Source organism: Pituophis catenifer, unplaced genomic scaffold (assembly GCF_029215685.1).
Source record: "Pituophis catenifer annectens isolate HBS135680 unplaced genomic scaffold, rPitCat1.0.hap2 SCAF_3, whole genome shotgun sequence".
Lineage (NCBI taxonomy): Eukaryota > Metazoa > Chordata > Lepidosauria > Squamata > Colubridae > Pituophis > Pituophis catenifer.
In genome coordinates this window covers 203,730,188-203,757,629 of record NW_027256883.1, presented here as the reverse complement: position 1 = coordinate 203,757,629, position 27,442 = coordinate 203,730,188, and positions in this window count along the sequence as shown.

The window sequence follows — 27,442 nt, the reverse complement described above, 5'->3', positions numbered from 1 at the left end:
AAAAGCAACTGGACCCACAACACTGTCAAATAATTTACTAAAACTGTATTACTATTATTCTTCTTCTCTTCCTTCCTAGTATCTATCTCTTCCCACTTATGACTATAATCATGTTGCTTGTATCTTTCAATTTATATTGTTTTATTTGTTTACTAGTACAATTTGATAACTTATTAGTACCTTGACTATCACTAAGTGTTGTAGTTTTTTATTCTTGATGAATGTATTTTATTCTCCTTATGTACACTGAGAGCATATGCACCAAAGACAAATTCCTTGTGTGTCCAATCACACTTGGCCAATAAAGAATATTATTCTATTCTATTCTATTCTATTCTATTCTATTCTATTCTATTCTATTCTATTCTATTCTATCTATTCTTTTGTTTTTCCTTGAAGATGTTTCACTTCTCATCCAAGAAGCTTCTTCCATTCTGTTCAGTTCAGTTCAGTTCTCCAATCAGAATGGAAGAAGCTTCTTGGATGAGAAGTGAAACATCTTCAAGGAACAACGAAGTCCAGTTGCCTTTTGAAAAAGCACTTTGGGGATTGTTTAGCACTGTTTCCTTTTTGTTTTTTCCCCTTCGTATGCCACTCAGAATCACACTGTTTGAGTTGGGTAACCAAATAAATCCTTAAATAAATCAACAAACCTTTTGCACATTCTTTATATATAGGATTATTTAATGTTGCCTTCTATGTACATTTTCCAACCGTTTTCTCTCATAGAAGAAACAGTGTGAGCTCTGAAATGTTATATGCTTCTCTTCCTTTAAAAATAAAATATCTGCCACTTTGAACTTGAATAGTCAATTACTTTCCGCTTTCTTGGCACAAAGTTGATAAAACTGTAGTGTATCCAACACCTTTGAAAAGCAGACTGCTGCATCCATTTATATACATGTGATGTTATAAAGGAAGGAAAGAAAGAAATGTAGTAATATGTACAGGCAGTCCTGAACTTACAATAGTTTGTTCAAAGTTACAATAGCACTGAAAAAAGTGGCTGATGACCATTTTTCACACTTATGACTGCTGCAGCATCTCCATGATCATGTGACTCATACTTTTGAGGATCGCAATATCCTGGATGATGTGATCACTTTTTGTGACCTTCTAACCAGCAAAGTCAATGGGGAAATCAGATTCACTTAATAACTGTGTTATTAACTTAAGAACTGAAGTGATTCACTTAACAACTGTGGCAAGAAAGGTTGTAAAATGGGTCAAAACTCACAATAACTGTCTCACTTAGCAACATAATTTTTGGGCTCATTTATGGTCGTTAGTTGAGGACTACCTGTACTATTATTACTATTAATGTTATATTTATTTCTCTTGTGTCATGTTCTCATAATATGAATAGGATAGGATAGGATAGGATAGGATAGGATAGGATAGGATAGGATAGGATAGGATAGGAGAGAAGAGAAGAGAAGAGAAGAGAAGAGAAGAGAAGAGAAGAGAAGAGAAGAGAAGAGAAGAGAAGTGAAGAGAAGAGAAGAGAAGAGAAGATAATGAGAGAAGGGAAGGGAAGGAAAGGGAAGGGAAGGGAAGAGAAGGAAAGAGAGGAGAGGAGAGGAGAGGAGAGGAGAGGAGAGGAGAGGAGAGGAGAAGAGAAGAGAAGAGAAGAGAAGAGAAGAGAAGAGAAGAGAAGAGAAGAGAAGAGAAGAGAAGAGAAGAGAAGAGAAGAGAAGACTTTATTTGACCAAGTGTGATTGGACACATAAAGAATTTGTGCATAAGCGCTTAGTGCACATACAAACGACAAAGTAATATAATCATAAAATACCAACAGAAGAAGACAATACTATAGTAAATAAGCGTTCAGCAGAGTGATCCCATGAGGGAAAAAACAAGATGATGATGATGATGATGATGATGATGATGATGATGATGATGATGATGATTGGATTCAAAGTTCATTTCTGGGCCATCAGGCAGAAATGTCCATTCAGTTGAAGTCACAGAGGGGGCAGGACTTCATTTGCACTTTCAGACAATGGCTTTCTTGATAACACCCACCTCCATTCCATCCCCAGTCACCTCCACTCCATGGCTTTCTTGACAAAACCCACTTCTATTCCATTCCCACCCACTCCACTCCATGGCTTTCTTGACACCATCAGGTGCAGGAAGGACATATTTATGTAAAAGCATTTCATTAGTCAAACCAATGAACCTGAAAAGCTCACTAGCAACAGTTACGTTTAAATCCCATCCTCACCGGCCAGGAGGATCAAAGTCAAAGAAGACTCAACAATCTGACTTAATTAACTAGTTAAAAAAGAGAATGCTTTTTTTTTTTCCTATGCAGATTCATTCCAAAATGAATCTGGGCTCCAAATACTTCAAAGGAAGTTGAATGTGATGGAAGGGTAAAAGGTTTAATTTGGAATGTAGCCATTGTCTGCACTGAAAAATGGATTATCTATCCTTCTTTTGTAAGGTTTGAAAATAGGTGAGAATAAATTTTCAGACGTGTTGGAAAATAATAGTGAAGTTAATAGATATGTACTCAGAAATCAATCCTATTAAGTGTAATAGGATCACATTCTAAGATGTTCATACTCAAAGAATATAGATCCATGGCTGTCTGTTTTCTCTCTGACTCCAAGGTGCTTTGGAAAAAAATTTCAGCACTGCATTCATATTTGATTGATAAAACTGCTTCATTCTTTTAGACCTTTAATTAGATCTTTTAGATCTGATTAAAAAAGCATCTAAAATGATTTTATACTTGCGTGCGTAGTTATTTGATGTTGGTGTCCTGTCTTTTTTTAATCGATCAGAATAGATCCAAAAGGAACCTTGGAGCTCTTCCAGTCCAACCCCTGCTCAAGCAGGAGATCTTATACCATTTCAGTTAGGTGCAGTGGTGAAATCTAAAATTTGTTACTACCGGTTCTGTGGGCGTGGCTTGGTGGGTGGGGGTAATGTGATCGGGTGGGCGTGGCCAATTTTGTTTTTGTTTTTTACTTTTAAAAGCATTTTTCTACAACCTCTTTGGCGAAGAGGTTGTAAAAAAAATGCTTTCAAAAGGCTCTGACGATCCCAGCTGAGTTGCCTGATCATCAGAGGCTTTTTTTTTTTACTTTTAAAAGCATTTTTTCGGCCAAAGAGGTTGTAGAAAAAATGCTTTTAAAAGTAAAAAAAAAAGCCTCTGATGATTGTGTGGCTCAGTTGGGCATGGGGGGGAGGGGGGCAGGGATTTTTGCTACCGGTTCTCCGAACCACTCCCCTCCATCGCTACCAGATTGGGCGATCCGGTCCAAACTGGGAGCATTTCACCCCTAGTTAGGTGGCTTTCCAGTCTTTCCTTAAAATCTTCCAGTGATGAAGCACCTACAACTTCTGAAGGCAAGCTGTTCCAAAGCACCAGAAGGCAGGACAAGAAACAATGGATGGAAACTAATCAAGGAGAGAAGCAACCTGGAATTAAGGAGAAACTTCCTAACAGTGAGGACAATTAACCAGTGGAACTGCTTGCCTCCAGAAATCATGGGCGCTTCATCACTTGAGGTTTTTAAGAAGAGAGTAGACAGTTACTTATCTGAAATAATATAAATCTCCTGCTTGAGCAGGGGGCTGGACTAGAAGACCTCCAAGGTCCCTTCCAGTTCGTTCTGTTCTATTCTATTCAAACTATTCACTAAGTCTGCATTACTATTACTATTAATCCTCTCATCGTTCCTATCACCCATCTCCTCCCACTTATGACTGCATGACTGTAACTTTGTTGCTTTTATCCTTATGATTTATATTGATATTGATTGTTTCCTGATTGCTTATTTGTACCCTATAACTATCATTAAGTGTTGTACCTGTTCTGTTCTGTTCTATTATACTCTACTCTACTCTACTCTATTCTACTCTACTCTACTCTACTCTACTCTACTCTTTCTTTATTTTTCCTTGAAGATGTTTTGCTTCTCATTCAAGAAGCTTTTTCAGTTTCTGCTTGGATGAGAAGTGGAATGTCTTCAAGAAAAAAAAATCCACTTGCCTTTTGGAAAAAGAACCTTTGGGACAACCAGGATCTGGATGACTGAGAATCTACAGAGAAAGTAATGTGTAATGTGATCTGGGAAACAATCTGTGCAAAAATCAACATTTCTAGGATTGCAGGCAACACCCCCTCCCAAAAAATGTAGGGTCACAAAAACATACGTCCTGCTCTCTTTTTACCTGCATTCAGAAAAGGAGTGGGGTTCAATCACACAGATGTACCTACTATCTTGACATGTTTTATATCTTCAGATACCTCAACCGGGAATTTCAATTTTCTAAGAAGCAATTACAAAATTGGGTCCAAAAAAAAAAAAAAATCCTCATTAACTCAAACATGCTCATCTAGTTTTATTTTGTTATCTTTTTTCTGAGGTTTGGAAGCTTAAAGAAAGTAATAAAGCTAATTGTATCACTGAGAAATGAATGTGTGTGATTGGTAAAATATGGTCTTTAATTTTCTGGACAGAATTAACTTGTATCAAATAGAATTGAGTTCCTAATATTATTATTTATTAAAAAAAATCTGTTTCAGTATTGGGCCTTTACCAATTTTCTGCATGGCTAATCTTGTCCCAATTTGTTGCTTTCTCATTAACTTCCATTTTCAGTTGTCAATTTATCCACAACTTGGCAGCAAGTGAAAGGATTGCAAAAAGGCTGGGTTTACTCAAATTTAGGAAACCAGAGTCTCTGTGCATTTCAAATTTCAAGCTGAAAATAATTTCCAAAGTGCCTTAAATGAAGGCCTTATTGACATTCATACTTTCTCTAGGCTCAGTCTGCAACAAGTACATTATACATTATAAATTTTACGTCTTCAATTCAAGGCTTTGAAAAAAAAATGTGAATAAGTGTCTTTCCAAATGATCAGAGTGCTTTGAAAAAAAAAAAAGCCAGTCCAAATGTTTTTATATGAAGCTTTGAGTAATTTGAATAATATTCTTCTTATCTCAAGGACTTGAGTATCTGAATAAATCTAATTCACAATTAGGAAAAACCAAAGAGAAGAAGACAAAAAAATAACGATCAGTTCATGAAAAAATCAGAATAACCCGAGAAAGAGTGCAGAGAAGAACAACAAAGATGATTAGGGGACAGGAGGCTAAAACATACGAGGAACGGTTGCAGGAACTGGGCATGGCTAGTCTAGCGAAGAGAAGGACCAGAGGAGACATGATAGCAGTGTTCCAATATTTGAGTGGCTGCCACAGAGAGGAAGGGGTCAAGCCATTTTCTAAAGTACCTGTAGGCCAGACAAGGAATAATGGATGGAAACTGATCAAGGACAGATTCAACCTGGAAATAAGGAGAAATTTTCTGACAGTCAGAACAATCAACCAATGGAATAGTTTACCTTCAGAAGTTGTGGAAGCTTTCAAGAAGAAACTGGACTGCCATCTGTCAGAAATGGTGTAGGGTCACCTGCTTGGGCGGGGTAGTGATGTTGGACTAGATAGCCTACAAGGTCCCTTCCAACTCTATTGATCTGTTAATCACACAATCTGGAAGATATTGAATTAGCAGAACATTGAATTAGTGATTTTCTAGCATTTATTTACTAACTGTTTACATTCTCAAACAGCTGGATGACGGCCATAAGGATGAAATGAGGTCCAAAAGATGGACAATACAGATTCTTCATCATTTCTCTATGCCAAACTGCATAATCTAATAATCTTCACCTTTTAGTTTCTAAACACGGAATTCTAATTAGATTTACTTCAAGATAGGCTTAAGATACAGAAGGATCTTGAGAGACTTGAACTTTGGGCACTAAACAAAATGAAAATCAATGGTGAAGAAAGTAAAGTTCTACATTTAAGCAAGAAAAATCAAATGCACAGGTACAATATAGGTCAGTGGTGGCTAACCTTATTGCTGTCATGTGCCAAAAGTGAGGGGAGTGGGGGGGGGTCGTGCGCACGCATGGCCATACCCATAATTCAGTGCACCCCACCCTCCATGCATGCACATAGGACTCCTCCGTGCCCACCCCCCCGCTTTTGGCACGCAATGGCATGGTGGGCCTGTTAGGCCCGATTTTTGCCCTCCCCAGGCTCCAGAGGCTTTCTTTGAGCCATGGGGATGGCAAAAATGGCCTTCCCCCCCCCCCCCGGAGGTCCTCCAGAAGCTGGAAGTGGCTCATTTCACCTGGGACTTAAAAGGCAGAGAATAGATGGGGTGGGGCCAGTCAGAATTTTTACTACCGGTTCTCCGAACTACTCCAAATTTCTGCTACCGGTTCTCCAGAACTGGTCAGAACCTGCTGAAACCCACCTCTGCTCTGCTCCCAACTCTGTTTGTCTGTTATTCTGTTTATACTCCAAAAAAGTTGTTGATAGTCTAGTATCATAATGATTAAATGATCCTGTAGTATGTAAATATTACCGTATTTTTCGGAGCACCACAGTATAAGATGCACTTTAGTTTTTGGGGAGAAAAATAAGAAAAAAGCTGATTGGCAGGTGGATCAGCCTCCCGGAATACCCCCAATCAGCTGTTCCCAGAAGTGAATTTTAGCAACAGGTTCCTTGGTTGTGAGTTCTATGCTTTGCTTTTTTTTTTTGCCTCTGAAAGCCTCAGAAAAAAGTCTCTGAAGCTCTGTTTGGGGGCTTCTTTCCTGAAACTTTGTTTCTGATGCTTTTTTCAGCCTCTGAAACCTCAGTTTGAGAAGCTGGGTGGGGCTAAATTCGGAGTATAAGACATACCCAGATTTTCACCCACTTTTTTGTAGGGTGCGTCTTATACTCCGAAAAATACGGTATATCTGAATTCACAATGTCTTAATGAGTGCATTGCAATAGTTTAGCCTTCAAATTTCCAGTTCATGAGCCACCAAGCCAGGAATTTTTCTTTTAGAAAGGACAGGAACCACGTTATTTATCAGCTTTAGTTGATAAAAAGCCATCTTTTTATATTTTTGTGGCTGTGTAAATACGATGGAGTTTCTTCAATTGCATTACCAGCATCCACAAAACTTTTTTCTCCTTGTTTTAAAAATATAGGGCATTTTGATTGCTGTTGGGAATAGTTCAAGTCAGAGTCATCACTTTAAAAGAAAAGAAAACATTTTCACACAGTCCTTTCTCCACAGCTTGCTGCTGTATATTGGTGTCACAACTGCCAAAAAGAAAAAGAAAGGGAAAAAAAAAAGATTTGTGAACGTTTTCCTATTTTTGAATGGAAAGGAGAATAAAATTTTTGCAGGACATTAAATGAATGTATGAAGTACAAAACAAGCAGCCCAGAAAATAGATTAGACAATTTTACATGGACAATGGAAAACACTTTCTTTGCTCATTCAGGTAGTTTAACTAAATATTTTGTGATTTCAGCACCTTACCCCACAGAAAAATTAACTCTGATTCCTGGTCATATAACAGCATTTAACATTTAGCATTTAGACTTATATACTGCCCCAAAGTGCTTTATAGCACTCTTTGGGTGGTTTACAATGTCACCTTATTGCCCCCCAAAATCTGGCTCCTCATTTTACCGACCTCAGAAGGTGGATTCAACCTTGAGCCCTGTCAGGATCGAACTCTAGGCTGTGAGCAGAGTTTGCCTGCCATACTGCACTCTAACCACTTCACCACCAGAATCCCATAGAAAGGTTGCCTCCTTAAGAAAATATTACTTTAGGAAGAAAATTGTGTCTTAACAGATGCTGATCAGCTTCATTACTCTTCTTCCTAGCGTTCTTCCTGCACTATGGCAGGTATGCGTATTTGCTACATTGCTCTAACAGCCATCTTTATCTTAGTTTTATTTAGGAGCTGTGATGGCGCAGTGGTTAGAATGCAGTATTGCTGTTGTGGCCCGTACGTGGCCTGTGCAGCTAGTAGCTGATTCAGACAGCGAGGAGGCTGGTGTGATGCTGCGCCAGCAGCCTGTGCAGCTGGCACTCAAGTCGGACAATGAGGAGGCTGGAGAAGATGTGGTGCCAGAGGCGGGGATTCAGCCAGGGCCTTCAGAACCTCCAGAAGCTCCTTTGAGTGAAGAGGACAAAGAGGAGGAGCCTCTTCTTGATGCACGGGTGCGCAGAGCTGCCAAAAGGCAGGAGTGGCTCCTCAGGAGGAGGTCTCCTCGAGAGTAAGGCTTGGGGCTAATTGGCCACTCCCTTAGCCTATTTAAGGAGGAACACCGACTGAAGCAATTTGCAGGGAACAACTTAATTCACTCTCCTTCGCGTCTTGATCTTAGTTCTCTGCAAATTGCTTCTGGGCTTTCTGCCAACCATAGTAAGATTACAATTATTTATTCTTTGGATTCTTGTAGGCTGTTAAGAAAGTTAATTAACAGCCTCTGTTTGAAAAAAAAAACTTGATTAAATTTAGTAAACTAAGGTTTGTACAGACTTTGTGTATGCTCCTATCTTTGGGGTCCGTAGCTGGGGCAGAACAATTGCAAGCTAGTTTTGCTGACTGCCAGATGACTGCAATTTAACAGTTCGAATCTTACCAGGCTCAAGGTTGACTCAGCATTCCATCCTTCCCAAGTCAGTAAAATGAGGAGCCCAATTGTTGGGGGCAATATGCTGACTCTCTAAACCGCTTAGAGAGGGCTGTAAAGTACTATGAAACAGTATATAAGTCTAAGTGCTATTGCTATTTTCTTGTCTAAAAACTAAATTTGTTTTTAGTTGTCTAAAAACTAAATTTGTATATTTGTCAAATATGGATATGGAAGATGATCCATGGAAGCATTTTGATTTTCAGGATGGACCTTGAATGTTTGGGTAGGTCAAATTATCTTTTCCATGTGTTAGCTCTCCCAGTATTTTCAGATAAAATATTCTCAAGCTAAATGATTAATGGAGGAAGCTGGAAATTCTGCATTTTTGGGGGCATGTGTGGGTGGGGATGTGTGATAAGACAAGATTCATAGATGCAAGCAGATATGCTTAATTTGACTTATTTGTGTTAGTGAAGGGCCAAGAAGTCTTCCATGGGACATAAAATTCTTGTTTTTATGCTACATTTACTCCATCCTGTACTTCAGTGTGTGGCTTGTAGCATCATTACTTGGACAGAATTATTAGAAAAAGCAGAAATATAGAATAATATCAGGAATATGTAGAGCATGGTTATATTTATAAGGTGTGTGAATGTGGTTCTTGTTTTAATTTGACGCTGCTCTCCGTTTAAAAGGCTTAGACCTCCTAATACCTAAAGAATGGTTGCTGGAATTGGGTATGTTGAGTTTAATGAAAAGAAGGACTAGGGGTGACATGATAGCAGTGTTCCAATATCTCAGGGGCTGCCACAAAGAAGAGGAAGTCAAGCTATTCTCCAAAGCACCTGAAGGCAGGACAAGAAGTAATGGATGGAAACTGATCAAGGAGAAGAACAACCTAGAACTAAGGAGAAATTTCCTGACAGTTAAAACAATTAGTGGAAAGACTTGGCTCTGGAAGTTGTGAATGCTTCAACACTGAAAGTTTTCAAGAAGAGATTGGACAACCATTTGTCTGAAATGGTATAGGGTTTCCTGCCTGAGCAGGGGGTTGGACTGGAAGACCTCCAAGGTCCCTTCCAACTCTGTTATTCTCTTATTCTGTCATATTGAGATGGTCACACATTTGCTGGGTTCCAACAGTAACCAAAGAGTAATCATTGAAATCAAGAAAGTAATGGTCATAGACCAGCAGATGGAAATACAGGTCACAGTCATTAAAAGACTAGAGGATGTATCTAGGGTAAAGATATAAATAAAATTACGAAAAGCTAGAGGATATAAAAGGTATATGAATGAAAAACAAAGTATACAGGGAGTCCTCGACTTATGAACACAAGTGAGCCCTGTTGTTAAGTGAAATGTTTGTTAAGTGAGTTTTGCCCCATTTTATGACCTTTCTACCCACACTTGTTAAGTAAATCACTGCACTATTAAGTTAGTAACACAGTTAAGTGTTAAGTGAATTGGGTTTCCCCATTGACTTTGCTTGTGAGAACTTTGCAAAAAACGATCACCCGATGCAAGGACACTGCAACCGTCATAAATATGAATCAGTTGCCAAGCATCTGAATTTCAATCATGTGACCATGGGGATGCTGCAAAAGTCATAAATCTTTAAATCTTTAAAATCTGGGTTCGATTCACTATACGGCCAACTCATGTTGTGAATGTTGGGTCAACATGAATATTGTCAGTCCATCTCTTTCTCTCTCTGTGTATGTCATTCTCTTCCCCCACCTCCCACTCTTTTAAAATAACACATCACAGACTAAAAGCGCTATTATCGCCAACGTATCCAGTTTGCTTCACTCTATCTTTCATATGAAAACATCACCCAGTTTCTTCACAAATAGGATGGAAATAAATTGTAAAAACTGGAGGGGGGAAAAAAAATCTTTACATTCATTCAATGCCAAGGTTGCTACTAGAACTTTCTGTTTCTTCAAAGCTATCTTTCCTTTGAATGTGGATAGAGATGATGAATAGCTAGGGCTATTTTTAGACTCTATCAGATTCAAATGTGATTATTTATAAATCTTTTGCTCTAGCTTTCCATATTAATCTCATGTTTTAGGGGGAAAAAATCAGTCCAAAAGTCCTTAGGTAAATGAATGTAATGATAAAATAACCCTCAGCAGCTAATAGCATCTAAATGATCAGTGGGTTAAATCTACTCCTGATATCCACATGGAGAAATAGAATAGAATAGAATAGAATAGAATAGAATAGAATAGAATAGAATAGAATAGAATAGAATAGAATAGAATAGAATAGAATAGAATAGAATAGAATAGAATAGAATAGAATAGCAGAGTTGGAAAGGTCCTAGGAGGTCTTCTAGTCCAACCCCCTGCTTAGGCAGGAAACCCTACACCACTTCAGACCAGTGGTGGGTTTCAATTTTTTTTTACTACCGGTTCTGTGGGTGTGGCTTGGTGGGTGTGGCAGGGCATGGTTTGGTGGGCGTGGCTTGGTGGGCATAGCAGGGGAAGGATATTGTAAAATCTCCATTCCCATCCCACTCCAGGGGAAGGATGCTGCAAAATCCCCATTTCCTCCCAATCAGCTGGGACTTGGGAGGCAGAGAATAGATGGGGGTGGGGCCAGTCAGAATTTTTACTACCGGTTCTCCAGAACTGGTCAGAACCTGCTGAAACCCACTTCTGCACTGAGAGCATATGCACCAACTACTACTGGTTCTCCAAACTACTCAAAATTTCCACTACCGGTTCTCCAGAACTGGTCAGAACCTGCTGAACCCCACCTCTGCTTCAGACAAATGATTATCCAATCTCTTCTTTAAAACTTCCAGTGTTGGAGCATTCACAACTTCTGGAGGCAAGTTGTTCCACTGATTAATTGTTCTAACTGTCAGGAAATTTCTGCTTAGTTCTAAGTTGCTTCTTTCCTTGATTAGTTTCCACCCATTGCTTCTTGTCCTGCCCTCAGGAGCTTTGGAGAAAATAAGTTGATTTCCTCTTCTTTGTGGCAGTCCCTTAGATATAGGAAGACTGTTATCATGTCACACCTAGTGTTTCTTTTCATTATACTTTCATTAAAAAAGGTAAACCATCATAAGCTGTTGGAGAAAATGCAGATAACAGCAACAGCAGCAACGGCAACAGCAGCAGCAGCAGCAGCAGCAGCAACAACAACAGCAAAAACAAAAAGAAGAAGAAGAAGAAGAAGAAGAAGAAGAAGAAGAAGAAGAAGAAGAAGAAGAAGAAGAAGAAGAAGAAGAAGAAGAAGAAGAAGAAGAAGAAGAAGAGGAAGAAGAAACTCAAGACCTTGTGGGACTTTAGGATTCAGACTGACAGGCACTTGGTCCACACCACACCTGACATAACAATAGTTGAAAAGAAAAAAGTATGGTTCATTGACATTGCAATACCTGGTGATGCACGGATTGAAAATAAGCAGCAAGAAAAAATCACAAAGTACCGGGATTTGCAAATTGAAGTTGAGCGACTGTGGAAAAAGAAATCGTGTGTTGTCCCGATTGTAATTGGAGCCCTCGGAGCAATACCCAAAGGGCTACCCCGCTATTTAGAAATTCTAAATTTGCCAGACTTGAACATTTTGACTCTACAAAAAACCACCTTACTCGGAACAGCTTACATCCTCCGATGATACCTTAACAGTTCCTAGGTCCTTGGTTAGGACTTGAGCTGCTGAGCTATTAACCAGCCTCAAAGGCTGTGAATCTCACTAAAGATTAACCAATAATAATAATAATGTCACTCTACCTCAGCCCTAGGAAGGAGGCAATGGTGAACCACTTCTGAAAAACCTTGCCAAGAAAATAGCAGAGATTTATTTATTTATTTATTTATTTATTTATTTTATTAATTTAATTTGTATACCGCCCTTCTCCCAGAAGGGACTCAGGGCGGTGAACAGGCAAAATTAAAAAACATACAAATGCAAAAGTTAAGATAATTAAAAAGAATTAAATTAAATCAAATCACTGGCTACCCAATTTAAAACCCCAAATCCATAAAATTTAAAATCCCAATTAAAAACCATTTAGGCTAGGCCGGCTTGATGAAATAAAAACGTCTTCAGGGCTTTACGGAAGGTCCGGAGGTCCGGGATCAATCGTATTCCAGGAGGCAGCTCATTCCACAGGGCGGGTGCCCCCACAGAGAAGGCTCGCCCCCTGGGGGCCGCCAGCCGACATTGCCTGACCGACGGCACCCCGAGGAGGCCCTCTCTGTGAGAGCGTATTGGCCGGTGGGAGGTTATCGGTAGCAGCAGGCGGTCTCGCAAATACCCTGGCAGTCTCGGAAAACCAAAAAGATTGAGTGGGGAAAAAAATGAAATAGAATAAGCTTTTCCCCCGCACCAAAAGAACAATTTTATTTCTGCAAATCATGAGAATTTCAACATACAAAGGCACCGTTATATTTAATGCCCTTGAAGAAGTTGTGATGTACATTACAGTCTGGAGCATATGAAGTTGCCATATGTATCCAAGCCTGTGTACAGAAAGTGGGCTGTAATTTAGCAGGCTAAAATTAGTCATGATTAAATTAAATTCCAGCAATTTCGAAAAGTCTACTTTAATTATGGCTAAGTCTGCATCCAACGCATGATGATAATAATGGAAAAGGTGATTAATATTCAAGAGTAGGGGCTAAGGAATCTTCCAGGTTTGTACATGTCTGTTGAAGTTTTCATTCCTATCACATTATTGAATTCACAATTGCTAGACCACAATTTTTTGAATAAGTCATTCTCGGTTTGATTTGACCAGTAGTCTAAGCCATAAAGCATGGAACAAAACCAACAATCATTGGCTTTCGGTCAGGGTTAAGAAATCAGGAATCAGGGTTGTTCAAATGAGTACAATTTCTATGGAGATTCTCAGTCATTCAGGTCATGGTTGTCCCAAAGGAGTTTTTTCAAGAGGCAACTGGACTTTCTGGTTTTTCTTTGAAGACGTTTCGCTTCTCATCCAAGAAGCTGAAGAAGAGAGTACAAGTTTATTCCATGGTACCCAGTGGTGGGTTCCTCCCGGTTCCTCCCGGTTCCACCGAGCCAATAGCAGTGACGATATGATGTCACCGAACCGTTTCTGCCCCCCCCCGTGTTATTCTTACCTTTTATTTGCCCCCACCTCCAATCTATTGCTGCCTCTTGAGTCCCAGCCGATCAGCTAGAAGAAGAAAAAAATTGTTTAAACTCTTGCCGCGGGGCTGATCAGTGTTAAAAGGCAGTGTGGTGATAGACTGGTGCCTCCAAAAACAAATGAGTAGACTGGTGCCTGCAAAAACAAATTAGTAGACTAGTGCCTGAAAAAAATAAATGGGTAGACCAGTGCCTCTAAAAACAAATGAGTAGACCAGTGCTTGCAAAAACAAATAGGTAGACCGGTGCCTCCAAAAACAAGTGAGTAGACCGGTACAGCTCTGCAAGCAGTTAAAAGCCTGGTAGACCAGTACCTCTGCTAAATCCTAAAGAATTGTCACATGACCATCAAGCCATGCCCACAAAATAAGCCACACCTACAGAACTGGTAGTAAAAAAATTTAGAACCCACCCCTGACGGTACTGCTAAACAAGAATCTGAACTACAGGTAGTCCTTGATTTACAACAGTTCATTTAGTGACGGTTCAAAGTTACAATGGCACTGAAAAAAGTTTTTCACACTTATGACCATTGCAGCATCCCTATGGTCACGTGATGGGCATTTGGATGCTTGACAACTGGTTCGTATTTATGACGGTTTGCAGTGTCCTGGGATTCTGTGGCCATCTTTTGCAACCTTCTGACCAGCAAATTCAATGGGGAAGACAGATTCACTCAACAACTTTGTTACTAATTTAACAACCGCCGTGATTTACTTAACAACTATGACAAGAAAAGTAAAATGAGGCAAAACTCACTTCACAAATTTCTCACTTAGCAACATAAATCCTGGGCTCAATTGTGGTCATAAATCGATGACTACCTGTACTAATGATGAAGGCAAAATTGGCAGTAGATAAGAGAAGAGACAGGGTGAGCTCCAGTTACTTGTCCCAGCTTCTGCCAACCTAACAGTTTGAAAGCACATAAAAAATGCAAGTAGAAAAATAGGGGCCACCTTTGGTGGGAAGGTAACAGTGTCCTGTGCGCCTTTGGCATTTAGTCATGCCGGCCACATAACCACGGAGACGTCTTCGGACAGGGGACGTGATTGGCTCTTCGGCTTTGAAATGGAGATGAGCACCACCCCCTAGAGTCGGGAACGACTAGCACATATGTGTGAGGGGAACCTTTACCTTTAAGAGGAGAGAATTCAAGAAGGGCTGGACTTCTTGTGGGTGCAAAGGGATTCCAAATTGATGGTCGTAAAATGGGGCCAAAACTCACTTAACAAATATCTCACTTAACAACAGAGAAAATTTGGGCTCAATTGTGGTTGTAAATTGAAGACTATCTGTATACAACATTACTAACACCGAGTGTCACTCTTGAAATCTGTCAGGTTCAAAAAGCAGTTCTTCCTACAGGTAATCTTTAACTTATAACCATTCCTTTAATGACTGTTCCTCACACTTACGACTGTGGTAGGATTCCCATACTCAGGTGATCAAAAATGTGTTAACGATGGTTGCAGACTTCCACATGTCTCTTGTGATTTTGTCATTTGTGACCTTCTTGGTTGGCTTCTAATAACCAAAATCAATAGGCAGAACTGGATTTGCTTAATGAACACTTGATTCACTTAACAATCTTGGCAAAAAGGTCATAAAATTGGGTGTGGCTCACTTAACAACTGTCTTGCTCAGCAGTAGCAATTCTGATCCCAATTGTTGTCATAAGTCAAGGACTACCTGTATATCAAAAGATATCTCCCTGTTTTTCAGCTTATAGCTAGCTGCGTGTATTTATTCATCAACAGGGAAGTCTTGTTGCTGGAAAATCAAGTGCCTCATTTTTTCCCAATAAATCACCAGCACGCTGACATTCAGACAAGCTTAGATTAAAAACAAATGCAACCCAATGACAAGAGTATTGCACAGAGTTATAAACTATGATAGAGGTCTCAATTATATACCAGTTCTGGGGTAATAACCATCAAATAATCAATACTTAGTTAAATCACTGAGCATTAAATATTCTACAGAGGCTACAAAAATCCTGAAATTTATCTAAACATTGTTTCTTGGGTTTAAACAACTGAAACATTAGCATAAAGAATGATAGTCATGACTTCCAGCCAATATATCTGTGTGTTTGTTTGTGCCTTTGTATGTATATCTCCCTGTGTATGTATGTACTCTCTCACACTATTATCTGTCTGTCTGTCTGTCTGTCTGTCTGTCTGTCTGTCTATCTATCTATCATCTCAATCATCTCTCATCTCTCTCTCTCTCTCTCTCTCTCTCTCGTCTATCATCTATCATCTATTTATCTATCTATCTATCTATCTATTATCTCAATCATCTATCATCACCTCTATCATCTATCTATTATCTCTCTCTCTGTTTCTCTATCTATCTATCTATCTATCTATCTATCTATCATCTCAATCATCTATCATCACCTCTATCATCTATCTATTATCTCTCTCTCTCTCTCTCACACACACACACACACACACACACACACACACACACACATCTACTTGTCTATATGCATACATATTGACATAAAAATATAAATTATATGAAAGTTCAGGGCAGACCCTATTTATTACATAAATTACATTAAATGTAATTAATGTATAAAACACATTGTAATTGGCTTTTGGGACCTGATTTTAGCTATGCCACATAATTTATGTTCTTATATACCAAGACAAGTATGACAAACAATGAGTTTTTGAAATTATTCCTATTGTAGCTAAGGGAAGCTCAACAGGCAGATTTTATGATCCCATCTTTCTACAGCACAGCTGTTGAATCTGCTATTGTTGCCTGGATTAGTAGATCTTTGATCTTTAAGATAAAAATATCTGTATCAACTTGTTTGACTCCCACGTAACATATATCTGGATGAATGGAGTCTGCCTTTTTTTTTTCTTTCCTTATGAATCTTTTGACATCTTAAAAGAGACTTTGTTTAATTTATAATAACAGCAATATTTTAAAATGGGTGAAATAAAGCTTCACATTGTATTGATCTTTTTCTCAATGATTAGCACTGATTTTAACAGAAAAAAAAATACATGGCTTGCATATATTTTATATGCAGTTCATAAGGAATCCACTTAAGTTTGGCTGTCCACCTATTTATTTATTTCATAATAGCTTTATTATATTTTTTTAAACAAGAAAGGCAAAACTAACAGAAAGTAATAATTAGGATAAACAAAACATAGAAAAAGAGAACATAGTTACATGGAAAACTACATGGATTTTTTTTTAATGGCTTCTAGCTTTCTTTTACCAGTTATACAGTAAGTATAAATTTAAATTGATATCTTCCTTTAAGATTACAGTATAGTTTCATTTTTTTAAAATTATCAACATTTTTCCTAGTCATCAAGTCCATATATCATAATTTCATTTTTCTGTTTCACACAAAAAGTCCAAAAGGCATTAAAATTAATCATATTACCTACCTATTTATGAAAACTATCATAACTGGACTACAAAGGCAAATAGTTACTTTTCTGAATTATAACTCATGAGCAGATCTTTGTGTTGTAGGTAATATTAACCTTTTAAGCATGAAACGTTTCTCTGGAACTATGGAAAATAGAACCCTTAAGTAATGGAACATTCTTTCAAAAGTGTGGAGATTCATCATAGAAATTGCTTTTCAGTTTGAGATTGGAATCTGGAAAACTGTCTGATGGGTGTTTGGTCCTGTGGAAAAACAGAAAATTCTGGACTTTTCTGGAATCTTCTATTCATCAAATGTACCTTTTTTCTCATTCCTGTTTTCTACCTTAAAACGATACAGCACTGTCAAACAGTTTAATGCCCAGAATTTATGGAATTGTGATGAAAGACTGATATTCATATCTTATTATTTCTTCCATATTGTCATAATTTATGGCAAGGCTGCACTCTGGACATTTTTGTCATGAAATTAGATATACTCAAGACTACACCTGTTATCAAAGACTGTTAGAGCTATTAACCCAATACTTCCATTTGATCTCAATCTTGGGTATGATATAGCAAGATTATGAGAAGCAATTTTCTTTTACAGTTTCCCAATTCCAGAATATTCTCAGCGTGTTTTCCCTCTAGATATCTACTAGGTTACAACTTCTATTATTTATAGCCAAAAGAGCTACGTTGGGGAACATTGCTCCACAGGGAATCTGGCCAATGTTAAATACAAACTTACTTCATTTATCCATCCAGATTTTTTTAGTGGCTAGTCCAACAACTTTTTCTCTTCTCTGTTTTGAAGATGTTTATATTCTACTTATTTATCTATTCTGATGGTTTTGTTTTTCAGTTTCTGTGGTGCCTTAGGCAGAGTTTCTTTTAAGGAAAAGCACTCAAGAAGTGCATAAAATCGATATGTAAGGAGTTAGAACAAAGGAAATATGTCAGAACGCTATGTATTCAGTGTTGGCACAGGCAAAATTGACTAATGCACTAAGGTAAAAGCAGATTTAGAACATCAGAAATACATGTTCATTATATAGTAAAGGGTGAGAAAATGAAAGTACAGAGATATTACCCTTTAAGCACTTCATCTGCTCTTGTTGCATTCACTTATGTCTCCAATTTAGATTCTTTTGGAGCCCCCATAGTCTCTTTGTTAATTATCCATTTCCCCCCCACTGCTTTGCTTTTTCATTTAATTTGAGAGAAAGCGATGTTTTTAAAGATCGCTTATGCCCCCAAGACAGCCATTTTTCTATTTCTGTAATAACACTTCAACTCTCCTCGAGTCACAGATTGCTTCTTGCATATTTTTTCTTCTCAAATATGTATTTTGTCACCGAAGATCCGTACTTTTCATTGGTTGCTTCATGAAGATTAATCTAGCACGTGAGGTAAAAGAAAAATCTAATTTGTCCATAGTAAAGCTAGATATTTTCACACAAATTAAGAAGTTTTGAAAACAGGAGTATTCAAGAGTATTCAACTAGATTACTTTAAGACATTAAATAAGCCACAATTAAAATAAGCCATGACCTACTGTAATGATTGAACCCAATTATTCAAAGACAAAATGAGGGGTCTTTGATGCTCTCTGAGGTTGCTTGTTTCCTTGCAGATGTTTCATTACCCTAACTAGATAAAATCATCAGTGCTAGTCCCCTCATTTCAATCCTGACCTAGAAATATTCTCCTTTATTGTTCTCAAAGACCAAAATCAACAAACCTCAGTTTAGGATCCAAATATTGGTGACTAGGAAAAATAGGTTGAGAACTTTCATTTTAGATGTGGAACTGACTTGAATGAATGCACTCAAAAGCCCGATTGGGTTTATTATCAGGGGATGTCTTATTTGGGGGGAAACAGGGTGGTGATAAAAGATAATATTTATAGGTCAGAATTGAACTATTGCATCCTTGATGCTATCCAAATTTGGTTGTTTTCTTGGAGATATTTCATTACCAAACTATACTACGCTGATGATGTTACCTAGTTTGGTAATGAAATGTCTGCAAGAAAACAATGAAGCTCAAAGCGCACCAAGGACCCTAAATCCTGTAGTGTTATGGGAATGAGGTAGATGACCTCATGGGTTCCGTTTATCTTTCATGCATTATAACAATGCAAACCATTCCATTATAAAAAGCTTACTGAAAATGAATACATACATCTAGGACAATAACAGACAATGTCCGACAGTTTTTAAAATTTGCATGTGGGGGAAGGGAATGGGTGGGAACATGTGTCAGGGAAGGAGAGCTCATATAAAATAAATTGATGTGGTGTATTTAAATGATGGAAAATGCAAGTTTTATATCAAGCCCTATTAACACAATCCAGAATCATGAGAACAGATTTATTATTTATATTGCACACTAAAAGTTATCTGTAAAGGAAATTGTGCAAGATGTAGTAAATTAGACCCAAACTGAATTATAAATTGGGATTAAGCTATATGCCGCCACAAATAATTAATAAGCCATCACAATTTATAATTTTACTTTCAGTTCTTCAAAGTTCACAAAGAAGTTCAGAAGCCTCCCAGAAAGATTGAGCCCCACTTTGTAGAATTGTCCTTTCATGGATTTGTATGGGGATGTTCTCGGAATCCAGTAAAAAATAGAAAGAATTGTTCTAAATATGGCAGACAAGAAACAGGTGGACATTTCAGCCTTACCATTCTCAGCAAGTCTCGAGGTGGAGGAGGAGGAAAAGGAGGAGGAGGAGAAGGAGAAGGAGAAGGAGAAGGAGAAGGAGAAGGGGAAGACGGAGAAGGAGAAGAAGAGAAAGGAGAAGGAGGAGAAGAAGAAGGAAGAGGAGGAGGAGGAGGAGAAGAGAAGGAGGAGGGGGGAAGAAGAAGGAGAAGGAGAAGAGGAGGAGGAGGAGGAGAAGAAGAGGAGGAGGAACTACTTTTCTCTTTTTGGAGGAAACAGACTGAAAGGGAGACACCTAAGACCAACAGTCTTCCAGTCAGAAGGAAGTAGAACCAAAAGGGCTCCCTTGCTTGCTATTTCTACTAGGTCACTAGGATAAAAAACACAATTTAGAGTGAATGCTTCTGGTAGAATGACTTACAATGGGATCTGATGCCATATCCCTTCCTAGAAGAGTTAAAGAGGTGACATCTCATAGAAATGGTCAGATGCTCAAAGAACATCTAGATGATACTTCTTGCCAAATTGCCTTTTTTACCACTGACCCCCCCACCCCTTCCCCAGGCTATTCTCCATTACTGAACTAGTTCTGAGTTCTTCCTGGATTTAGCATTTTATTGTAGCCCATTTCCTTGACTTGTTGCTACCTGGAGATAAGACAATTACTACCGCCGCTGCTGTTGTTTTTAATAATCCTTCATTAAGCTATAACACAGTACTAAGAATAAGGAAAAAGAATCAAATCTTGTTTGCTCTTTGTACTTTGTCATTCTTTGATGAAGAAATGATGGTAACAATAGCAATGAAATAAGATAATCTTATCTTGAAAAAGTCAAGCCCAAGCATGAGGATGAGGATTGTGATGGTTGTTGCATTTCCCTGTCCACAGACATATAGACCCATCCAAAGATTTAATAAGTTTATCTGAAAGCACAATTCTGAGATTACTTGTTATTGTTTCCATTTCAAGTGCCGTGTGGTATTATTTGAATAAAACTGCTTCTGACTGAATGAAGAATATAGTTCCTTAGTGGCCAGGAGCCACAATTCATTTGAATATCTGATAATTTGAGAATAAAACTTCCAGGTTAGTAGAAAGTGTTTCGAGTTTTGGCACTGAATAATGATCCACAAATAGCAATGCATCTCCAGGCTCCATTCACCGACATATTATAGTGCTATTCATTTCCTATAGGACTATTTCTACAGGAATACAAAAATATTCCTACAGGAAGAGTGTGCTGCAGCTACCAAAAAAGCCAACACACTCCTAGGCTACATTAATAGAGGGATAGAATCAAGATCACGTGAAGTGTTAATACCACTTTATATTGGTAAGACCACACTTGGAATATTGCATCCAGTTTTGCATGTTGAGGCTCTAGAAAGAGTGCAGAGAAGAGCAACAAAGATGATTAGGGGACTGGAGGCTAAAATGTATGAAGAACGATTGCAGGAACTGGGTATGTCTAGTTTAATGAAAAGAAGGACTAGGGGTGACATGACAGCAGTGTTCTATTATCTAAGGGGCTGCCACAAAGAAGAGGGAGTCAGTCTTTTCTCCAAAGCACCTGAAGGCAAAACAAGAATGGGTGGAAACTAATCAAGAGAGAAGCAAGCTAGAACTAAGGAAAACATTAGAACAATTCATCTATCAATCCTGAAGCTAGCCTGACTGAAGCCATTTTGGCTTCACATTGGAGCTGAGGGATAGGAAGTGGGGGATTTGAGATAGTGGAGATTTTGTAGCCAAAACAAAATACTTTCTCTTGGAAACCAAGGACATTCTCAAACCTGGTCAGAGGAAGGCGGAGTGATGCTATCCGGTTGTCAGACCGCACGTTGATTGGACTATGTGACTGACTGTTTTGAGAAAGTATAAAATATTTTACTTTTAATTAGGTGAAAATCGCGGGAGTCTTCAGAGTCGGTTTTCACCAGATATGTGCCAATATGATATTTCCAGTAAAAGTATTCTTTGAGGAATTGAATTGCCTCAGAGTCTTGCTTGCCATCGATTTATTACTTGGAACCCTGACATAATAAGTAGAACAACGTGCCTCCAGAAGTTGTGAGTGCTCCAAAATTGGAGTTTTTTGGACAACAATTTATCTGAAATGATATAGGATTTCCTATATCTATTCCTACTGTATATATATTTGCTTGAACAAGGGGTTGGACTAGGAGACCTCCAAAGTACCTTCCAACTTTGTTTTTCTGTTATTTATAGAAACAACTCACCTCGGTATTGTGGATATGAGGAACACAAACATAAGTACTCTGGCAAGAGAACCTGGTAATCATTGGTCAGCCTTCGGATGCTTCAGAATATTTCTCTGAATTCTGAAAGCTTGAATCATTCCCCTCGCACTGGAATTACCTCCATACATTACACGTCCACCCTATCTAACTAATTCGACAGTTACTTCTTTATCTGTAATTGCTGATGGTGTTAGACATCAGGAAAAGGTCTTTTCCCTTCAATGTGAACTTTCAAAGTGCTGAGCTCAGCAAAGGAGCTCAAATTCTCTTTCAAGTGCAAAGCAAAATTGGCCTGAATATCAATATTCTATCTCTCGGTCTTGGTGGATCACCTGATTCCAGCAGGAGGGGAGACCAAGAGGTTCTGCTGAATATTAGGTTTTGGGTTTTTTTTGCACAGGGAAACTGCCCCCTTGAATCACCTTAAGAGGCAAAAATTAGCTTTGGTGGCAAAGACAAATTCCATGCTTTTCCCAGCCATATTTAAGAACTTAATTCAAAATAAATTCCAGGAATGGTATAGAATTGCTGCATGCATAATTATCATTATTTATCTGCCATTCGCCGTGACTGATCAAATCAAAGAGCCTATATTCAAGCAGGGGGAAAATGTAGGCTATGAGCAAAATCAACAAGATGTATTTGGAACAGGCAGAGAAATTAAGTAGTAATTTTAGTGGTGATATTTCTATACCTCTCTAAAAAAAAAAAAAAAAAAAACAGAACAAGGGCTTCCATAACTGGGTTTTAAACAGCCAGGCAATCGTTAAATAGCAGCAAAGAGTTAGGAATAATTTTACACACTGTGCTTACACATAATTCTTACAGAATTATACGAAGATTGAAAGATTCAATAAAAATCATGGCCATCCTTGAGAAAAATCCCTACAAAACGGTTGTTCATTTGAAAATGATATTCCCAACCACATTTATTTCATGAAATTGTTTTGTTTTAAAGTAAATAAATAGACTAATGCTGTAGTATTTGTGGGGCTGCCACAAAGAAGAGGGAGTCAAGCTATTCTCCAAAACTCCCGAGGGCTGGACAAGAAGCAATGGTTGGAAACTAATCAAAGAGAGAAGCAACCTGGAATTAAGGAGAAACTTAATTAAGGAGGACAATTAACCAATGGAGCAGCTTGCCTTCAGAAGGCGTGGGCGCACCATCACTGGAGTTTTTTTTTTTTTTAAAAAAAAAACATATTTTATTAATTTTTAAACAAACAAAAAACAAAAACATAAGTAATACAAAAATACAAAGAAGAAAAATTTTGTGCAGAACTGTGACCTTTTACATGACATATCACTACTTAGTTCTTATACTTTATGCACTTTGTTTCATCAAATTCTATTATATCTGAATCAGGGGTGAAATGTTCTCGGTTCGGACCGGATTGCCCGATCCAGTAGCGATGGAGGGGGGTGGTTTGGAGAACCGGTAGCAAAAATCCCTGCCCTCCCCCCGCATTGCCCAGCTGAGCCGCGCAATCATCAGAGGCTTTTTTAAAAAATTTAAAAGCATTTTTTCTACAACCTCTTCGGCTGAAGAGGTTATAGAAAAAATGCTTTTAAAATAAAAACAAAGCTTCGGCCGATCACGCAAGTCAGCTAGGATTGTCAGAGGCTTAAAAAAAAGAAAAAGCCTCTGCCGATCAGGCAAGTCAGCTGGGATCGTCAGAGGCTTTAAAAGCATTTTTTAACAACCTCTTCAGCCGAAGAGGGTGTAGAAAAATGGTTTTAAAAGTAAAAAAAAAAGTTGGCCACGCCCACTCAGTCATATTATTCCCCCCCCACCAAGCCATGCCCACAGAACTGTAGTAACAAAATTTACATTTCACCACTGATCTGAATCCATTTTATTTTTCTGTTTTCAATCCATTTGTACCATTTCTCCCAAGATACATAATATTCCAAGTCTGTCATTCCTTTCAGTTCCAATGTTAGTTTGTCCATTTCAGCGCAATCAAAGATTTTTTTGATTATTAAGTCATCAGAGGGCGTCTTTGCATTCTTTCAACATTGCGCAAAGGCCAATCTGTTATATGTAGGATCATATGTCTTGTTTTCTTATCATAAGTTTTTTTTCATTATCCCCAGAAGGAACAGTTTCAGTCTATATTCCAACTGAACTACGTGTCAGACTTCGATGCTATCTCATAATAAATGAATTTCCAAACTGCCAATCTTTAAGGAAATCTTCTCTTTAATTGAGCACAGCAACCAGATCATGACTTGATGCGGACAAGACTGACCTTTTGCCCCCCAATCCCTCCCTTTCCGATCCTCAATTATCTGCTTCTCATTGGCTATCTTCCAAGTCACTCCACTGACTTCTTGTCTCATCATTTCACAGGAATGTCTCCCCCCTCCTCATTTCCACGACGACCGGGCTTCAAAGGGATTTAGCAGGCAAAAGTTCAGGGCTTATCTCTCTCCTCTCTATGCCAGCAGTGAGACGCTGACACTACGGTTATTTCTTGCAACCAATTTTTTATTTTTTTCCAATATTTTTGCGATACTGAACACAGCCACCATGAGTGATCACTGGAGGTTTTTAAGAAGATTAGACAGTCACTTGTCTGAAATGGTATAGGTTCTCCTGCTTGAGCAGGGGACTAGACTAGAAGACCTCTAAGGTCCCTTACAGCTCTATTCTATTCAATTTTTTAAAAGAAAGATTATTTATTTTATTTATTTATTTATTTTATTGTCAAGAACGCATTTGGTAATAAGTATAAACATGGATTGGATACATAAAATAGGTACAAATAGAAGAAACATTAGGGCAGGGATGGTAGGCACGCTGGTGCTGTTATGCACACCCCTTACAGACCTCTTAGGAATGGGGTGAGGTCAACAGTAGACAGTCTTAGGTTAAAATTTTGGGGGTTTGGGGATAATTCAGAGGCAAGATTGCAAAGGAATTCCATCCAGAATTGTTTCACAACAACATGTTGTGATTTGCCAAAGTAGACTTTTCGCTTTGGAGAGACAGAGTTCTCACCTCCCCATATTAGAAGTAGTATCTAGTAGTATCTAGTAGTAGCAGTCATATTTCTACTAGTAGAAATCAGTGATTTTGGACTGACAGCCTACCCATAAGTAGATCTGGTTGACTTAGGCTGATCTCAAAAAGCTAAGCATAGAATAAAGCTGGTTAGTACCAGGATGAGAGACCACCAGGTGATCCCAGAGCTATACACTAGATTGAGAAGTTGAAAACAGAATCTGGAAACAAGAAGAGGCTATCCAGTTCTGTACTGTTGCTAAAAAAAAAAACTACATACACGTCTATCACCTCACTAGAAGCTGAACTCAGAAGAGATTTTACTAAAGACAGGTGTGCATTTCTGCCATATTCAGCTTTGAGATGTCATTACTGTAACTCTCTGGACTTAGCAGAATCTTGAATATGACAAGATCAGCTTCTCGGTTTATGCTGACCTTTGAAAGTGACAGTCATTTCACAAAACCCCCAGTGTTGCTTTCATAATGGAAGCAGGTGATTGAGTGGCATTCGGGTATACTGTTTGATGACATACTACTTGTAGGTTCCTGCCTTCTAAGGCAACATTAAATCAACATTTTGAAATATCTTTTATGTCTGTCACATAAGCCAGGTTCTTGTTACTTCTGACACCATTTAAAGCAGATTAGTTGAAAAGAATAGAAGCTTTTAAGTGAAATTGACAGTAGTGGCCAAAATTGTGGAAACCTTTTGGGAAAAGTGTATTTTCTAAAACTAGCTAATAACGCCGCTTTTTTTTTTTTGAGTAGTGCCATAAAATTATATATCAATGGAAAGATAATTTAATCAAGAATGTAATGCAATAACTTTTATGAAGGATTTGCTATTAGAATAGCAGCTACAATATAAAGAAGAAAAGTGAAACACGTAGAAAAAAATGAGATATAGAAAAATTATCACCATAGAAAAAACGAGATATACAAAAATTATCACTGTGTCAGTTAATACTTAGTTGGGCAATCTTTAGCATGAATTACTGCCTTACAACGTCTTCCCATGGAGTGAACCAAGTCTTTTAGTTCTGCAGCTGTTATTCTTGTGACCCAGGCACAAGTAGTAGTAATCGACACAAACAGTTCCAAAACAAACAGACTTTATTAGAACAGCTGAGAATTAACTCATTCTCAGCGTAATCTGAACTAAATTAAAACAAACTCTTCATAACACAAATTCTTCAGTCTAATCACCATCCTTGGTATAATTAGGCAAACTGCCACAAAGGCTTTTCTTGGCAAAAGTTCAAAAGCAGAAGACGCCGACAAGAGATAGGTGTAGCAATACTATCAACGTTGTTTTCCGACAAAGAGCCCAAGAGCCGTTGCTGGTCTTTTAAACCTTATGGGAGGGGCCAATCATCTCTTGGCCCTACTCCCAAGTCGTCCTCTCTGCTTTATCTGCTCCTGCCTTCTGGCAGCTCTTCTCATACGTGCACTAGAAACAGGCTCCTCCTGTTCCTCTGCCTCTCTACTGTCAGCCTCTGGAGGCTCCGGAGTCCGAACATCACTCCTCGATGGCCCTGGCCCCATCTCTGCCTCTGACGCAGAGCCCTCATCCGGGCCTTTCCCAGCCTCCAGGACTGGCCCATGTTCTTCCTCAGCCTCATCGCTGTCCGACTCCGCTGCCAACTCTGCAGGCTGCTGGCGAACCACAAGTTATAATGTGAAACCAAGATTGAATGATTGCTTCTATTAACTGGGTTTTATTGCTGGATCACTTCTGGCTAACAAGTTTCTTTAGTCGGCTCCATAGATTTTCAATTGGGTTAAGGTCTGGGCTATTCCCAGGCCATTCCAGCAGTGGAATAGGATTGTCTTGAAACTCCAAAAAAAAAAAAGTGGTGTTATTAGTCATCAAACCTCAAAAATACACTTTTCCCAAAAAGTTTCCACAATTTTGGCCACTACTGTAGTGAAGATACTGACTGCATCAGAGTGGACTCATCTCCATTTTAAATTTAATAATAACTTTCAAGAAGTTGAGATGTTAAAACCAAAGAAAAGCAAAATGGTTTCCATGTGTGATGGCTTCCAATTACTAATGTCAGATAACCATGACCAAACCATCTGCTTGTACATTATTTGAAGGAGAGATGGATTTTTCTTTCCAACATTCAATTAAAGCATTTCTCAGTTTAATAAAATTATATATTACAGCATTTTTATCCCGCTCTTCAGCCAAAAAGGCTTTCAGACTAGCTTGCATATAATCAGATTTGCAAGTTAAAAGCCATGACATGGAAAGAAAATGAGATAGAGAGAAAAAGGGGTAAAAGCAAATGTCGGACTCTGTTCTTAAAGCTAAATACAGGTTTTTAATTACAGTGAATGATGAGTAATGATAGTGGTCAATTTGATACAGATTAGAGACAACCCAAAGGAACTGATTTTCAGCAGGGCTAATGCAATGAATTCATTCATATTCGGTGGGGGACTACAAAGTGATCCCACATTATGTATTAAATTGAGATGT